Raw genomic sequence first — 18,535 nt, forward strand, 5'->3', positions numbered from 1 at the left:
GACTCGACATATAACCCACTGACACCTGACACCCAAAATCCATCACACTCAAAATCAACCCCTTATACAACATTCGTAAACACTTCTGTTGCGCACCCCATTCTTTCCCAGTCACCGCCCTCAACAAATTCAGCCTGCGTTTACACTTATCCACCACACCATCCACTTGCACATTCCAATTCAACTTTCTATCCAGAATCACCCCCAAGTACCGAAACTCTTCCACGCTCTTCACTCTCACACCTTTCAAAACCAAATTCAACTCCTGCTGCACTCTTTTCCTTGAGAACACCATACTCACACTCTTATCCACAGACACCGAGAAACCCCATTTCCCACACCACTCCTCAATGCGTACAATCGCAGCTTGCAACCGTCTCTGTACCAACAACAAACACCGCCCTCTTACCCAGACCACACCATCATCCGCGAAGAAATCCACCTGACACCCAATTCCCGCCAAAGCTCGAATCAACCCATCCACCATCGCATTAAACAGCATCGCACTAATCACACTCCCCTGTGGTGTCCCATTCTCCATCTTCCAAATTTCAGACAGCACCCCCCTCACTCTCACCTGAAATGACCTATCTGCCAAAAATGCCTTGATCCACCGAAGCATTCTTCCCTTCACACCCATCTCCAACAGTCTCACTAACAACCCTCCCTTCCACACCATATCATACGCCTTCTCCAAATCCAAAAAGAACGCTCCCACCAACTCTCCATCACATAATGCCTCCTCCACCCCAGTCACTAATCTCACTAATGGATCAGCCACCGACCGATTCCTCCTGAACCCACTCTGAAAGTCACTCAAACATCCATTCGACTCCAAATAAAACCCCAATCGCTCAACCACCATCCGTTCCATAATCTTACACAACACAACAGTCAACGCAATGGGTCTATGACTTACACTCTGTAGGAACCTTGCCACTCTTCAAAATCGCCACTACAATCGCTCTTTTCCACATCTTTGGCAAAACTCCATTCTTCCAGATCTCATTGAACAACGCTAATACCTCCAACTTACATTCCTCAGGCAACTTCTCCAAAAATACATACATAATTCCATCCACCCCAGGGCTAGACCACTTCCCCTTCCGAATCGCTCCATTCAACTCTACCATCGAAAATTAAACCTCATATTGCTCCTCCCAAGGTCCAACATTCGCCACCACCTCTCGCGTTTCCTCCTCTACCGCACCCATTCGTATCCTCACCTCTTCTGGGAAGTTCCTTGAACTGTGAACCCCCGCAAAGTATTCCCCCAACAAATTCGCCTTATCCCCATCCTCACTAATCACCTCTTCTCCTTTCAATAACACAGACATACCACCCTGCGACCTCATTAATCCGGACATCCGTTTGAACTGTTTCCAAACCTCACTCATACCAGAATCACTCCCCAGGGACCCACAATAGCCTCTCCAATATCCTCTCTTTCTTTCCCTAATCACCCTCTGCACCACCGCCTTAGCCTTCTTATATGCCACCAAATCCACCAACATTCCCGTTCTCACCGCTCTTGCTCTAGCCTTCTTTCGTGCCGCCACTGCTCTTGAACATTCCACTGACCACCAAGGAACCTCAATCTTCCCACCCTTCCCCTTCTCAACCTCCGGAATTGCTGCCACAGACGCTGCTTTCATTCCCTGCACCAGATGCTCATTCCATTCATCCAATCCCCCCTCTCTTCCCCTTGGACCAATCAAATCCCGACACACTCCCTTATACACCTCCCAATCAGCCTTCTTAAAATTCAACCGACTCCCAGTCATACGTGACCTGACCCCTACCTCACCCCTCACAGTTACCAAAATAGCAGAATGATCACTCCCCATGTCTCCATCCTCACGCACCTTCCAATCACATTCTCCTGCAATTGCAGCAGTCACCCAGGTCAGATCCAAGCACGACAGCTTCCCAGTCCTCACATCCAACCTCGTACCCGATCCATCATTCAACAATACCAGACTCAATTCATCCGCCATGTCTTCCAACAATTCTTCATTCATATCTGTCCTATCACTACCCCACAACGTGTTGGCACTGTTAAAATCGCCACACAAAACACACGGTCCCACATGTCCTCTTATCACTCCAGTCAACACACCCACTTCCACTACCTCACACGGATTATAATAATTCAGCACCAATACTTCCGAACCTCCTACCCGAATCCCTACCCCAATCGCCTCTACTGCTCCATCCACCACAATCTCCCTTGCAATCAACCCCTTTCGAACTGCTAAAGCCACCCCCCCCCCTCCCCTCCAACCTATCCTTACGAAACAACTCAAAACCTGGTATCACAAATCTCCTCTCAACCACGTCTCCTGAATACAAACCACGTCAACATTCAACTCCTCACACAACACGGCTTTCAACTCCTGTCCATTCCTCACCAAACTCCTCGCATTCCACTGCAAAATCCTCATGTCGGCACCCCACTCAACTTCCGCACTTTAGCAACCTTCTTAAACACATCTTCTTCTGATACATCTACAACATTCAAAAACCTTCTCCCAGCTTCCACTACTCCTTTCGTAAGATCTGATGAACTGATGGACGCATTCCCCTGAACCAGATCCAGCACATTCACTATAAAACACAAAAACTCAGTTTTCGAAACAACCACCATTTCTACACCTTTCACTTCACCCAGCACTTTCTTTCTTCCCACAACCTCATCCACCACCAACTTTTTCTCACTCACCTCACTCACTACCCGTACTGGTTTCACCTTTGCAACAGCCTGCGCATAAGACAAACCTTCCGCCACCCTCACCTGTACCACTTCTCTCGCCACCCTGTAACTCTCACATCCCCTAAACGGGGAAGAATGCTCCCCCCCACAATTCACACATTTCTCCGGAGTCCCCACCTTACATTCCTTTATATCATGCTCTCCACCACACCTCCCACAATGTCTCTCATTCCTGCATGCTCTCGCCACATGTCCAAATCGTTGACATTTATAACACCTTAATGGCATTGCCACATATGCTTTCACACGATACCTCTGATAAGCCATCTCCACCACCTCCGGACACTCCGTTCTCTCAAATCTCACTGCCACAGTTGTAGACACCACATCCCCATGTGCATCCCTCCTCCCCAACCTCCACGCCTCCACCACCCCCACTCCTGATAGTTGCTCCTCCACCTCAGACATACTCATAACCACTGGCACTCCATACAGCACTCCCTTACAAGACATTCCACTTTGATCAAACACTCTTACCGCATGCCTACCCAGACAATGTATTTCCAGAATCTTTGCTTTGCTAACAGCATCCGACCCCTCCACCAGCAATCGACCCCCAGCCACCACTTGTACCCGGGAAACATCTCCCACTGCTGCCTTCAACCATCTAGCAATCTCTGTCAGATTCACCCCCAGAAACGTCTTGTCACGATTTTCAGGTTTCAACACTACCTTCCACACACTATCAGACTGCATCTTCTCTTCAGACATACTGCTCACTGAGGCTTCCAGCCCCTCCAAAACGCATTTTTCTGGAACCCCCGACCCTGAGATGTCCCGGACCAGCCCCCCTTCATCATCCCTCTGAGGGGATCTGCTGTGATGCTGTCCCTCATTTCCCCCCTTCCCCCCTCCACAGGTGTAAATTTCACAGAAGATGCCTTCCCCCTCTTTGTCTCCTCCTCCTCCACCCCCCCTTTCTTTCCAACCTTCCCTTTCCCCTTACCCATTCTTACCGCCCCCTCTGAGCACTCTCACTCCTTGCATCCGACTCCAGAGACCGCTCCTCCTCCTCGAACCCAGCACCCTCCACCCAGTCACCGCTCCGCCCTGCCTGGGTCCGCCTTCTCTGAAAGTCTCCTCTCCTCTGCAGCAGAGCCGCCGTCCCTAGTTCCTGATAGAGGAACGGGCCTCTGCTAGAGTCCCTCCACAGTGTCCCAGCCGACTCTCGTGTCTAAACGTGTGTTCCAAGCCTCGTTCCACTTAATCACGCTCCGGCTCCATTGAAAACCTCCCTGAATGTTCCCAGGAAGCCGTGGCTAAGTTCCTGCTATCTATCGGCAAGGCTACTGTCTCCTGGGTAGCCTCCTCCGGTTCTCTCCACTTTCCGCGAGCTCCTGAAACAGCTGCTCGCTTCCATCCACCCACCCACGCACCGCCTTCGCAACTGGGCTTTCCAATCCCCAATATAAACCAAACTCAAGCACCAATTAAGAAGCAACTATAGGAAATGTGCTTTGTAATGGAGGCATCTCTCCTCGCCTTCCCTCTCCGCAGCGCTTGTGCTATACTAGTTGCCTACTTGCCTTGCCTTCCCCCACGTGACATCCTACGGCGGTGGATGGTTTCCATCGAGAAACGGGCCATAGCAACGGCCCGCCCACTTTTCCTCACGTGACATCCTACGGTGGTGGCTGGTTCCCATCCAAGAAACTGGCCATAGCAACGGCCCGCCCACTCTTGCTCACGTGACATCATACGTCATCATGGTGCGTTTTCCGGAGCAATGAGTGAAGCGGTTCGTTCCTCTAACAGGAACTTGGTCGAAGGTTCCGGCTTCTCTCTCTCGGGGGACTCGGAGGGAGCACTGCGAGGTGGAAGGGTGAGGCGCTGGGGGGCTACGGGAGTGGCGGCCGTTTCTGAACAGGCACCGGGCCGGGTGTGTTCGACGCCGGGGAGGTTAGAGTGGCTAGTTGGGTATTGGTAAGTCTGTGCTCGCTCTCCCTGTGGTTGTGCCCGCCATCTTACATTGTGGCGTTGTACACGTCCATAGGGCCCCTTGCATCCTTTTGACGGGAATTTCTCAGTTGTAGTATTTATTGTGGGTGTGGATCTGCGGGTCCGTGGGCTGTGCCCTCTCCTGGATCATTTCCCCTGGTGGGCGCTTGTGGGCTGTTCTTGTGTCTTTCACTGAGAGTGGATTATCAGATTTATTGCCACTTGGGATTGGTTATGGACTCAGCTCTGTCAACCACGGTGCAGTGACATTGCCTGCAACAAATACATCGGGTCTTCCCTGCTCGTGGCTTTCCATTATACAGATTCCGCCCCCTCCGAGTCTGTGACCGATACTGCAATCAATGCAAGGCAATATCCGCTCTCCATGTGCGTGTTTAGAATTATGCAAGATCATGAACGGTGCCCGTTCCCCACTGTACAGTGCTGCAGTTCATAGTTTATTGTCCAGCTTCATGTGAGCTGCCCCAGGCTGCTATATGGAGCCTTAGTGTTATGTCCGTGCTATCATAACAGGTGCAGGTCTTCTTCCGTGCCCACTCGGTTTTATTTTGCCACTTAAGCAACTGGTGTGATCATTTCTGGTGGGTTGTCAATAGGACTCCGGCCTCCGCGGGGTATTCCCTAGCGTTCTCAGTAGCCTGTGCTGATATATTAGCTGCGAAGTGGTCACAGCGCCACCTCCCAACATACCTGGAGAAGGTGGCTGCAGGCTGTGGGGGTGCAAGATGGCGTAAGGCCTGCGCCTGGGAGGGTGATGCATTGTGAGGCAAGGGTACCCTGGGGTCTGCATGGGGTTGCTGGGGGTGGGGGTGCAAGATGGCGTAAGGCCTGCGCCTGGGAGGGTGATGCATTGGGAGGCAAGGGTACCCTAGGGGTTGCTGGCACTGTATCTGACAAAGGGGTCCCTTGGGACTGGAGGGGGCAGAAGTGGCAAGGGTGACTGGGTGCGATCAGCATCTTAGTGGGGTTAGCCCTTTTGTGGTGTCAGAGTGGGTCCGGAAAGGGATTGGTGCTGTGCAGTCTTTCCAGGTAATCAGTGGAGGGGGGAGGGGCGTTTGTTGGTTAAAGGTGTGGGTGAGGTGACCAGGAATAAGGCATTCGATTTGGGTTGTCTTGGGAGGCATCCTGTTTCTGTGTCGGAACAGGGCGGTGCGGTGTGTAAGGGAGTGATTCATGGGGTTCCTCTCTGTGTGGATGACAAGGATATTGTAAGTTCCTTGCAGGAGTTGGGGGATTTGGAGGTGTAACTTCTACGATGGTGGCTATTCGGTTTAGGGGGGGTGAGGTGCCGGAGCATGTGTTTTTGGGGTCCCCGGAAGCCTGACTGGTGCCTGGATCTGGCCTCTCCGGCTTCCTATCATACGACATACATTGCATTGTCCTTTGATAGGGTTCTGCAGCTCTACATGGGACTGTGCTGTGGGCGTCTGTACCCACCCACCTGTGAGGTTCCCCGGGAGACTTGAATGGGGCCTGGCCGGGCTACTGCCCCGATTTATTGCCACTTGGGATTGGTTATGGACTCAGCTCTGTCAACCACGGTGCAGTGACATTGCCTGCAACAAATACATCGGGTCTTCCCTGCTCGTGGCTTTCCATTATACAGATTCCGCCCCCTCCGAGTCTGTGACCGATACTGCAATCAATGCAAGGCAATATCCGCTCTCCACGTGCGTGTTTAGAATTATGCAAGATCATGAACGGTGCCCGTTCCCCACTGTACAGTGCTGCAGTTCATAGTTTATTGTCCAGCTTCATGTGAGCTGCCCCAGGCTGCTATATGGAGCCTTAGTGTTATGTCCGTGCTATCATAACAGGTGCAGGTCTTCTTCCGTGCCCACTCGGTTTTATTTTGCCACTTAAGCAACTGGTGTGATCATTTCTGGTGGGTTGTCAATAGGACTCCGGCCTCCGCGGGGTATTCCCTAGCGTTCTCAGTAGCCTGTGCTGATATATTAGCTGCGAAGTGATCACAGCGCCACCTCCCAACATACCTGGAGAAGGTGGCTGCAGGCTGTGGGGGTGCAAGATGGCGTAAGGCCTGCGCCTGGGAGGGTGATGCATTGTGAGGCAAGGGTACCCTGGGGTCTGCATGGGGTTGCTGGGGGTGGGGGTGCAAGATGGCGTAAGGCCTGCGCCTGGGAGGGTGATGCATTGGGAGGCAAGGGTACCCTAGGGGCTGCTGGCACTGTATCTGACAAAGGGGTCCCTTGGGACTGGAGGGGGCAGAAGTGGCAAGGGTGACTGGGTGCGATCAGCATCTTAGTGGGGTTAGCCCTTTTGTGGTGTCAGAGTGGGTCCGGAAAGGGATTGGTGCTGTGCAGTCTTTCCAGGTAATCAGTGGAGGGGGGAGGGGCGTTTGTTGGTTAAAGGTGTGGGTGAGGTGACCAGGAATAAGGCATTCGATTTGGGTTGTCTTGGGAGGCATCCTGTTTCTGTGTCGGAACAGGGCGGTGCGGTGTGTAAGGGAGTGATTTATGGGGTTCCTCTCTGTGTGGATGACAAGGATATTGTAAGTTCCTTGCAGGAGTTGGGGGATTTGGAGGTGTAACTTCTACGATGGTGGCTATTCGGTTTAGGGGGGGTGAGGTGCCGGAGCATGTGTTTTTGGGGTCCCCGGAAGCCTGACTGGTGCCTGGATCTGGCCTCTCCGGCTTCCTATCATACGACATACATTGCATTGTCCTTTGATAGGGTTCTGCAGCTCTACATGGGACTGTGCTGTGGGCGTCTGTACCCACCCACCTGTGAGGTTCCCCGGGAGACTTGAATGGGGCCTGGCCGGGCTACTGCCCCGGCCTCTCCTGCTAACTATCATGATTCATGATAACTTTTCTACACACAGTGCTCCCCACCATCCGCACCTTCCCTGGGAATACATCCCAGGCTCCGTGACTCACTTTTGGCAGCTACCAGGGTCGGACTGGGGTATGAAATTTGCTCGGACTACAGTGTTTGTTGCTTTTTATTATTTATTTATTAATCTTTTTTGTTTTTCCTTTGCTCAGCACTTTCCACTTCTCCCCCTTCCCTCTCCCATGCACGTGCGCGTTCTCAATATCAGTGGGCCTAGTAAGATCGTCGTTTTTGTTCTCCCTTGCTGTGCTCTGAAACACTTGTGTACCAGCGCAATACAAATAAATGATCAAGATCAATAAAGTGGCCCATAGTTGCAAATGGCAATTCATTCCTTTTGCGACAGGCTTTGAATAGTACCCAATTGTGGGGTGGGGGGGTGGTGGATTTGATAAAATGTAATGCAATTTAAAGGATATTTTATTCAAGCAACTCATCAAAGTGGCACACTTTGACTGAAAAAACTCCCACACTAGCATTTTGCGTTTTTGCAAAGTTCTTGACTCGCAATGTAATATCTTTCATGTGTATAGCAGTGATTTATTGATATTGGGTAGGAGTTACTTAACTGTGGGGTGTAGTTTGAGAGTGGCACGCGTGCTGAGCGCGGGGGGGTGAGTTGTAATGTTTCACCCTGGGCACCAACTGGACTAGTAACTGTCCAGGGTGGATCGGCTCCTTTTTATCTCCCTGGGACCTCAAATGCTACGTTTAATGTGAAATGTCTTTTAAGGAATCATTGGGGAATCATTTTCTGTAGGTGAGTGACCGGCGACTATTCAGTCCTCCTCCTTTGAGTGAGAACGTGATCCTCTGTTTTGGCCAAGTGTTTATTTACGTTGTCTCGTAAACCTCCAGTTAATCCTGTCTTCTGTGTATGTGATGGAGGATGCATTCCTGGGCGGGTTAATCCTGTCTTCTGTGTATGTGATGGAGGATGCATTCCTGGGCGGGGAGAGAACGGAAGCTCCCGTTTGGACGTTTCAATTATATATCATTATTAGCATTTAATAACCTAATGTCTTCAATTTCTAGATCTACACACAATATTGCGTCATCCTACTCTGCAAAACGTAAGAAGCACAGGCACCAAAAGGTAAATAACTGCTGTAGTTTGTTTCTCTGCACAGGTTGTTCTATGCTTCTGAGATAGCCGGTCTCCCACCCTGCGTTCCTGGACCCTCCCTTCATGTCCCCTTCTCTTCTGTCTTGTCTCCATTCCTCCCCCTGGTGTCTCAGTGGACTAGTGCATTCTCTAGAAGGATCCATGTGTGTGATCTCAGTCACTGGTTTGAATCTCTGCCGGTCCACCCAGGCCTTCATCCATCCAGGATTAACAGAATGAGCCACTGAGTTTTGTAACAATGAACATCTGTTACCTTCTGTCTATAATCCCAAAATACACCAATGTGTGTGGGGGAGCGGGGTGCACTCTACAAATACACACGTTATGTAAATCCTTTCCTCTGTGCCGTGCTATTGTTGGTAATTCGCTATTGAATCTGTATGGTGGATCTTAGCACTTTGCTATAGTGGGTGGAGGAGTGGAGTTGTAAAAGTGAATTAAATGGTCACATTGGTAGCTACACCTAGTGTCGGTTGTCCTCTTTGCAGATCACCTGGGGAGCAAGGGGTTGATGGTAAAGCCTTAATCGGCAGGGGCTGAATGAAATGGAACATCATATCTGCACTCTGGTGGGTGTTTTGTTTCTAGGCACACTCCCCTTGCCTGCCCACCCGTTAGAGGTGGTCACAACATGAGGTGTCTGAAAAGGACGACCGTGTGCTTGTGAAGGAAGGTGAGTCGAGGACAGTGACATGCCCACTTGCACACGTACGTGAACGGTTAGCAAGTCAGGTGATCCGAGTATTGCTGGCTCCTGAAAATATCTGTATCCCTTATTTATTGACTTATTTTCGCCAGTAATGGGATAAAATGACCAAATGGGATTGTTAGGTGTTGGGATCCCCTATTGGCTAGCATCCCGTGTGCATTCCTGATGACGACCCACTTTGAAGCACTCTCCCACAAATTGCCTTGGGAGGGAAGCTCCAAGTTGTGGCTCCATCAACTGGACCTAGGTCTTCATCAAGTTCTCACAGCTCGCACCCTGCAGATACTGTTGCTAACAGCAGCATGATTCAGTCATAAACGTAACAAGCTCTGCATGACGTGCTATGTGAGGGATCTTAAACACTGATATTGGACCATCCTGGCAGGGGGGGGTGCGGGATGGACCTCATCTGTTAAGGTCTCAATCACTGATGTATCAAAGCCTTTGTGAGTGTAGCATTAAGAGTTGTGGTTTTAGGCCAGAGTAACCTGACATTGGTGTTATGGTACCACCTGCGGGGGAGGAACGTAGATAATTTAGAACCAATATATTTTGTTTTCAGAAATACTCTCTTGCTCATACCCACACTCGCCTCACTGTAATATCATGTTGTAGTCAATTGCATGTGAATGGGGGCAGCAAATTAGAGGTAAACCTACTCGTTCCAAGGAGGTGAAATCCATATTTGTATTTTGGAAAATGTGTTGCTATCTTGGGAGCTTTGCTTAAAATGGCCGCCCGTTTTCTGTCCTCTCATTGTCCTGTCGTTTCTCAGCCACCTTGTGCTTCTCGATGCCGTCTTTTCTTCTTGCACCTAACCATTGGAACGCTCTTCCACATTCTATCCGTGCATCCTCTACCTCATTCTATCCGTGCAGTTCAGGTCACCTATCTGATTTTTCGTTCCCAATTACAAACTCCTTCTTTCTCTTTCCTCTAATCAGCCATGATCATTGATTTTGTCATTGCACTTCGTTTTTATTGTAATTCGAATTTTTGTAAAGTGATTTGGCGAAAGCGCTCAGTGAATTAAATACAAATACAAAAACTGCTTTTAAAAGAAGCAACAAACAATTGTACCCTTATTATGAAATAATGTATTCATGTGATCAGTTCATATTACACTTTACACATAACAACGATTACAAAACATATATGTAATACAATTCATCATAACTACAAATCACTAATGTATACATTAATTTCCATCAAATCTAAATAGCAATTAATCACTAATGATGTAGCATAACTTTCCGCAATATTCCTAATGGCTCCTACTTGAGCACCTAAAATAACATTTTGACCTTAACATTTTTATTCTCTCCATTGATTCAGGCTAATTCTGAGCAAAACGATAAGTCATTCTGTTTTCTTAATAAATTATCAGCTTCCATACACAGTGTAAAGCAATATGCAGTGCCGCCTTCTCGGTTTTCATGCAGTGCTGCCAGAAACTGTCAGCTCTGATACTGTCATAACGATTAACAAAGCCTCTGTTTGGAAGCGTCCCCCCAAAGAAGGTATTTCTTTGCATGCCTTGCTGCATGCATTGCCTCCTCTGTATTTCTCCCCCCCACCCCCCTCCTTTTCCCATTCTTCATATAAGGTCATAAAATTATTGGCCATCTCCTCATTTTCTTTCTCTCAGTTGCACTTTCTGAAGTGCCGGGTGGTTTGCTCGTTACTGTGGGCCGGGTGGCCAGAGTGTTATATAACCATGACATTGCAGAGGGGTTGCAGTCATTTAGCTCATAGACACTGAATTCTGTGGCATTGTGCTGACGCGGTGGGTGTGTGATTAATGTGTTCAGTGGCATTTACGCGCTGTGCTTTATCAGGGTGTGTCATAACCCCATATGAGCTGGAACCCGTCCCAGATCAGGTAAGCCTGATCTGGATAAATGCAATTGTCCAATATATTATCAGTCCAAACATTGTAAAAAATATTATTGCACACGCGGTTAATCCACACTCATACAAATATCTACGTATACTAAATGTTATGCCTCTAGCATTCATTTCCCTAACATTGTTCGTTGTAGGCCGCCTGTTCGTTGCCATGGTTTGTCCTGTATTAGTTAAACATAAGGGCGCATTAATCATCAACACTTGCATACATATTTTTCGTTTTGATTTTTGATATGAGTAACAAGTTGATAGGCTGATAGAGGCATATTAGGCAACGTGGAGCAAGAAGATGGTAGAAGAGAGGTAGGGGAAAGGGTTGGCGGAAATGATAGTCGTACTAGATATGAGGCGCTAGAGAGGCGCTGTGCGAATGATAGTACATGGGACAGTGAGAGAGAGAGAGCATCTTCCAATATATTCACATTTATAGTTCCATCAGTATTTACATTTCAACACATCTGTTGTAATTGCATGATTTTTCTTTTGATCCCTTTTGTCTGTGTGTGCTTTGTGTTGCTATACCTCTTTACTTTGCTTCTAATCTATCACTGTACCTTTTCACGTGTTTCTGGTTTCACGTGTTTCTGGTTTCATTTGTCTGTTGTGTTTTGTATTTCTTCAGATTCTTCCTCTTACACTATCATAGGCTTTTCGTACGTCTGTCAGATGGATCCAGTATCTCAAGCCCTTCACTTTAACTGCAGTAGGCGTGCAAAATATTACTTCATATGGGCCATGAAATCTTGGCGCATTCCACCGACGCACGAAACTCCTCACGAAGACCATGTCTCCTGGGTCTAGTTGGCCAGTTTCACTTCCTTTTCCCCCTTCTATCCCCTTATTTTCCTTGAGGGTGAATGGTGGCGCAAGCTGTCTCGCTATCATTCTGGCTGCTTTAGTCAATTTCGTCAGATATTCATTGAACTCTTCTCCTAGTACCGTTGCGCTTCTATGTGCATCTGAATTCCTGCGGAGTGGTGAGTTAGCTGTGTGCATACGTCTTCCTGTCACAATCTCATGGGGTGACAGGTGGTGCTCCTTGCTAGGCTGATTCCTTAGTTCAAACAAGGCCAGGGGAAGGCAGTGCACCCAGTTTCTTTTTAATGAGAAACATAGTTTTGAGAGTCTCCCTTTTAGTAGTCCGTTCATCTTTTCCACAACTCCATTACTTTGCGGGCACTTCTTTAAAGAGGTCATTCACAAAATGGGTGCCGTTATCTGAGCGAATTACTTCACAAATTCCCCAGCATGGAAACACTTCTTGTACCAGGAACTTTGCAGCGCCCTTGGCATCTGTCCTGGCACACGGTCCTGCCTCCACCCACCGGGAGAATGGGCATACCACCACGCTCATGTAGCAAGCCCCATTACACCTTTCTCCCATTTCAGCGTAATCCATGTGTAATTCTCTGAATGGCCCTGTTGGCTTTGGTATTGTACCTCGTATTGTTCTTAGTGTCATACCAGAATTGTGTATCTGGCATGTTGTGCACTCCATTGCTAGTTTTGTAATTTGCTCTTGCAACCCTGGGATAAACCAGTGTTCCTGTATTTCTGCGGCGATATGTTTGGTGTTGTGCGCTGGGAAGTGTAGCTGCTGAAAGTCAATTTCTAGTAATTGACTGGCATCACAACCTTTCCTGTACTCGCCTGTCGCCACAATAAGTCTGTTGCTGATTGGCTGCACCCTCCTTTTTTTTTTTTTTTTTTTTTTTTTTTTTTTTTTTTTTTTCTCATTCACGTTTGCCCCTTCTATTTGCGACACTGGCATGGCATTGTAGCCATTTGGGCACTCCTCTACCTGTTGCCGCATCAAGTACTCACCTGTCCTTTCCTTGATCAAATATGAAGCTTCCTTGGCGGCAGCATCCGCTGCCGCGTTCCCCAATGAGATAAAGTCTGTGTTTGCAGTATGGGCTTGGCATTTTACTATAGCTACCATAGTGGGACCCTTCAATGCTTCGATGAGTTCCTTCAATAGTTCGGCATGCTGTACTGGTGAGCCGTCGGCTCTGCTGAACCCCTTCCGCCCCCATCGAGCCAACCCTCCATGAACAGTTGTCATGTATGCGGAATCTGTGTAAATTGTTAGTGCACATCCTCTGGATATTTTGAGTGCCTCAATGAGGGCTATCAGTTCTGCTGCTTGCGCTGAGAAATGCGCAGGCAGGCGCTGCTGCACTAGTACTTCGTACTCATCCTCTTCCAATCGCACGACTGCTATCCCTACATGTTTTTCTCCTGTGTCCTGATTTATGGAAGCGGATCCATCTATGAAGATTATCTCTCCCTCATCTAATGCATTTTTTTTCACAACTGTTGTCTCGCTCTCCTCTCCCTGATATGTTGCACAGTCGTGTCTGCTAGTGTGCAGGGTTCTGTGGTGAATCTTGCTGGGTTAACCACCTTGCATCTCACAATGTGTATGTTGGCACTTCATAAAATAATTTCGTATGCAGTTGCTCTTTGGGTGGTGAGTGTTCTTTTTGATCTTTCAAGTATATGTTCTACAAATAGTGTAACGGAGCATCCCATCACTATTTGCACTTTTCTCAATGGCGAATGCGGCGACTGCGAGAGATTGCTCGCAGGCGAAGTGCCCTTGCATTACTGCGTCTAGTGTGCCACTGTAGTATGCTAGGGGCTTGTGTCCAAGTGACGTTTTCTGTGTCAATACTGCTGTCATAAGGGTTCCTTTACAATGTGAGAATAAGTAAAACTCGTGCTCGTAATCTGGGTTAGCGAGTACTGCCGCGCTAGAAATCAATTCTTTAAGTGATGTGAATGCATCTGCCACTTCCAATGACCACTCTGTCCATATTATCCCTTTGCGCTTCCTTTAGTGCTTGCAACAAAGGCTTTGTATATGCTGCATAGTCCAGTATCCATGCTCTACAGTAGTTACACATACCCAAGAATTTCTGCATGTCTTTTACTGTCTTTGGCTCTCTTACTGCTGAGATGGCTGCCATCCTGTTGGGTATGATTCTCTTGCCATCTTTTGAAATCAGTTGCCCCAGATACAACACCTCTCTGACAGTATTTCAACTTTTCTTTGTCCTCCTTATACCCCTTTTGGGCCAACAACGTCAAGAGAGCAAGAGAATCCTTTCTACACTCTTCCTCATTTTTCCCACAGATCAGCAGGTCGTCGACATACTGAATAATAGTGCAGTCTGCTGTCATGTTTCCTAAATCTTCATGTAATATACGATTGAATATGCTGGGGCTTTCGCAGTATCCCTGGGGCAGCCTACGTGTTCGTACCTCCTCCCTCCCAGGGTAAATACTGTCGGGTATCTACACTCTTCTGCAAGGGGTATGGAAAAGAAGGCATTTTTCAAGTCCACCACAGTGAAGTGGGTTGCATCTTTTGGTATACTGCACAGGATGGATGCAGGGTTAGGGACTAATGGGAATTTCTGTATTACGTCATTGAGTGGGCGTAAATCCTGGATCATTCTCCAGCCCCCTCCCTTTGCTTTTTTAATTTGGTAAATACGAGTGTTACATGGTGAATTTGAGGGTACTATGATTCCCTGTGCTAGTAGTGCATTGATGGTATCTTTTATTCCTTCTTCTGCTTCGTGTGACGGGATATTGTTTTACTCTGGGTAATATTGCTCCTGGTTTGAGGGTCATTTTCACTGGAGGGACTCCATGCAATAGGCCTACATCATGGGGGCCTGTTGTCCAAAGTTTGTTGGGTACTAATTTCATGTCCTCATTGAGGAATGAAGGTGGTGCTCCCACTACTACCATTAGCTGTACTGGTACTTGTCTTTCTTGTATTAGAATGTCGCAGGGAATTGCTATTTCCATTATTATTTCCCCATCATTGTCTGAGTCAGTAAAGATCTCTTTGTCAGGCAGATCTCGGAGTGCAATGTTGGTGTTGATGCACAGCACCGTGCGCCACTGACAACCATGTATGTCCATTGCAATTACTGCTATTCGTTTTGCTGATACTTGTACTGCATGTATATCTAGGGACATTACTGTTCCTGGCATTATCTCTGGCCGTGCTATAGGGCGAAAGATAAACTCTGCAGGTACCCTCCATTCTTGCCTTTTTAGCTCTGGTATCACTCGGGCCAGTGTCTTTAGCCCCTGGATGAACATGTCTGGGTATACCGTGTATCTCGGGTGCCGTGGCTCTCGCATGCACCACCAACATCACGCGCAGGGGACAGATACCGGGTGTTGAACAGACTATTCCACTTTTTGTGGAGGATATGGTCATATTAAGCTTACTGAGGAGGTCCCTCCCTAGCAGGTTAACTGGCGATTGTTCGTAATACAGTAGAGGTGCTCTGACTGTTTTTCCCCCCACTGTTACATCTAAATCTTCTGTGTAAGGAACTTCAACCACTGCCCCAGAGAACCCCTGCGTCTCCAATTTACGATTAGATAGCGGAAACCGGCCTTCACGCAAGCATGACTTCTCGGCTCCCGAATCCACCATAAAGATAAATTGTTTATTTTCTATCTCTGCCCCTATCAATGGTTCCTCTGCTGCATTGTAGGCTGTCGATAGTACGGGACACGCACATGCTTTCTGTGGGCTGTCCTATGCTGGGTGTCTCGTGTTTCCCCCGGACTGAAAACATTGCCAGACACCACTGCCACTCCCACATATGGTGGGGGTGCTCCGTTTGCTGTTACGAAAGGATTGCCATGGGTGTATTGTAGGTGTTCACTATTTTGTTTGCTGTTGAGTCATACGCTGTTGTTCCCTATGCTGCGCTGGGCCTCTTTGCTCTTGCTGCTCTTCTCCCCCTCCCCGTGGTAACCCATAAGGGCTCCCTGGGTGTGGGTGCCCATAGGGCTGATCATCTTGGTAAGCTGGGCAGGGCCGGCTCCTGCACTCACGTGAGAAGTATGCCCACCTCCCACAGTTCCAACAGTTTCCTTGTCCTCCGTTCCCGCCATTTCCCCCATACCCTGGACCACCCCCTCTGCGGCCCCGGTACCCAACTCGTCCTCCGCGTGGAGCCCACGTCTGCCACTGTGGTCCGTAGTCGTCTTGCCCATTCCACTGCCTCTGCCCGTTGTCTACCCAATTTGCAGCCATCCTCCCCTGTATTGCTACCAGCCCCATCTCCTTGTTGACCTCCCTTTCTTGGGGGAGTGCGGCCACTGCTGCAGCGATCTTCACCAGTTTTGTTTGTACTAACTTTGCCTCGTCTGCCAACCTCCTCTGTGCTATCTCCCTCTCCTTAATTCTTTTGCAATGGTGTACGATTATGCTTTGACTCTCAGGCCAGCCTTTGGCCTCAATCCCTGCTATTTTGTCCAGGGCTTTCTGCACATCTTTAGGGAGACCCCGCTTTATTAGAAAATAAAACAGACGTTGATTGGTCCCAGCCCGTACCCGTTTCCGCTCTTCACATCTCCTGCACCCGAAGAATGAATTCCATCGCATCCTTGTGCACTGCATCACTGACTGCAAGTCTGGTGTATCTGGAAAAGTGTCACGCAGAGCATCCCACACTCTCGCACGCACAGCATTGAATGAGCCTCCGTCGTGTCGATCATTGTCAAGTGTGATCCCTGGAAAGCCAGCTTTTACCCATAATCTCTGCTTGGTCTCCCACTGCTGATACTAACAAGCTTTTAACATCACCTACTGCTAGGGGCACCCCAGCAGTATGTTTCCCAAAGGCGTAGATCCACTTAGACAGTGGGGGGGTAATGATTTCACCAGATCTGCCTTGTCCATCTGTGCCCAGGGAATGTAATTGGGTCTCCCTCCCCCCCTGTGTATCAATGGTAGTTGCAGTGTCCCACTATTCCCTCTTCCAGTACTCACCTTCGATCCTTTCTTTCCCAATAGTGCAATCCTTCCCGTTCTGCTTCTTAACCTTCCTGTTCCATTGCCCTTCCTAATGGTGTCTCATCGAACCCCCTCGAAGCTCCCTCCTATGGCTGCTCCCATCCTCCCCATTTCTTGCTCGTCTTCCTCTATATCGCACCACAGGGCTTCCCCTCTGTCAGTATTCATTCCCTCTTCCTCTGTACTTCCCCCACCGCCATGTGTTTCCAGCTCTATGATTCTGGTTGGTTCTTCCTGTATCCGGAACAATATCTCCCCCTTTTTCCACCCTTCTTCAGAGGACCTGTCCAGTGCTTGTGTTGGTGCCGTGCCTTCCATCCTTGCGTACCCGCCCTATTTTGCTCGCATATATTCTGTATTCGGGATAGCTCATCTCGTGCTAATATTAGTCGTAAATCTAAATCTTCCGTTAGTTTTGTGATGTTTACTGCGGGGGTACTTACCTGCCCACTGGTGCTGGGGCATTCGTATGGTGGTGGGGCTGTCAGGCGCAGTGTGGCTGTTGGGGCAGCAGGGGGTACATATGTGGGGTTGCTGTACCCTTCTGCGGCTTCTGGTTTGTTCAAGAGTGGGTACAATTGTACTAATTCTAGCTGCCCCTCTTTCTTTCTTCCCTTCGCCCCCCCCCCAGGTTTTTCTGCAGATAATATGGCAGGGGGTGGCAGTATCTGGGCTGCCTCTTTCTTTTTGGGTGGGGGCACATCTTCGAACAATCTCCAGAGATCTAAGATCTCTCTTCGGTTGTGAAACTGCTTCCCTTTGTATTTTATGAATATACAGGTAGCTACCATGTCCAGGACACTCTAGTCAAATGATCCTCCTTGTGGCCAGACCTGGGGCAACCCTTCTCCTTTTAGTTCAGTGACCCACTGGTCATGATATTTCGTTATTCGCTCAGCATATCCTGGTAAATTCTTACATATATGGGCCAGGGGTGTTTCCGCCCCCATGGTTTTTCTTATTGTGTACCCTACTATGTTATCTCTCACTATCAAAGGTGGTCTCACTCTGTGTGTAGGTGTACTGTGACAGTGTTCTGGGTTCTGATGATACGCGCACTCGATTACACAAATTTCGTATACATCATAACCTCTTTCTGTGGTCTTACCGGGTCACACTTAAAATGACCACACACAGAGACCTCTAGGTTTTACACTTATCAACGCTAATTCATAACATACATTTTCTCAATTCAACACAAAAACAGTATGACGTATTTACATATAGCAGACAAAATACAAACGAAACATGCAAATGCACTACGCGGCGCCGCCTTCTAACCCCCCCCCCCCTCCTTCGGGGGTAGGTTCCTGTCTTTATTTTCCTTTTTATTTCACCGTTTCATTCCTAATGGCCATATGCAAAGAA

General features: G+C 48.5%; 1 protein-coding gene across 2 annotated transcripts in view; it reads left to right on the forward strand.

The window, feature by feature from the left end:
• Window positions 1-4,475: 4,475 nt before the first annotated feature.
• The window catches only part of LOC138498094 (zinc finger protein 84-like), a 35,265-nt gene continuing 21,205 nt past the window's right edge, over window positions 4,476-18,535 (forward strand). The window contains exons 1-2 of one of the 2 annotated variants that reach the window (XM_069621943.1): window positions 4,476-4,696; window positions 8,624-8,684. The gene's annotated coding sequence lies outside the window, so the exon portion shown is untranslated. The remainder of the gene's footprint in view (window positions 4,697-8,623; window positions 8,685-18,535) is intronic. The other variant, XM_069621942.1, reaches the window with a different exon arrangement.

The sequence above is a fragment of the Ambystoma mexicanum genome, chromosome 5q, assembly GCF_040938575.1.
Source record: "Ambystoma mexicanum isolate Mex_15411 chromosome 5q, UKY_AmexF1_1, whole genome shotgun sequence".
NCBI lineage: Eukaryota > Metazoa > Chordata > Amphibia > Caudata > Ambystomatidae > Ambystoma > Ambystoma mexicanum.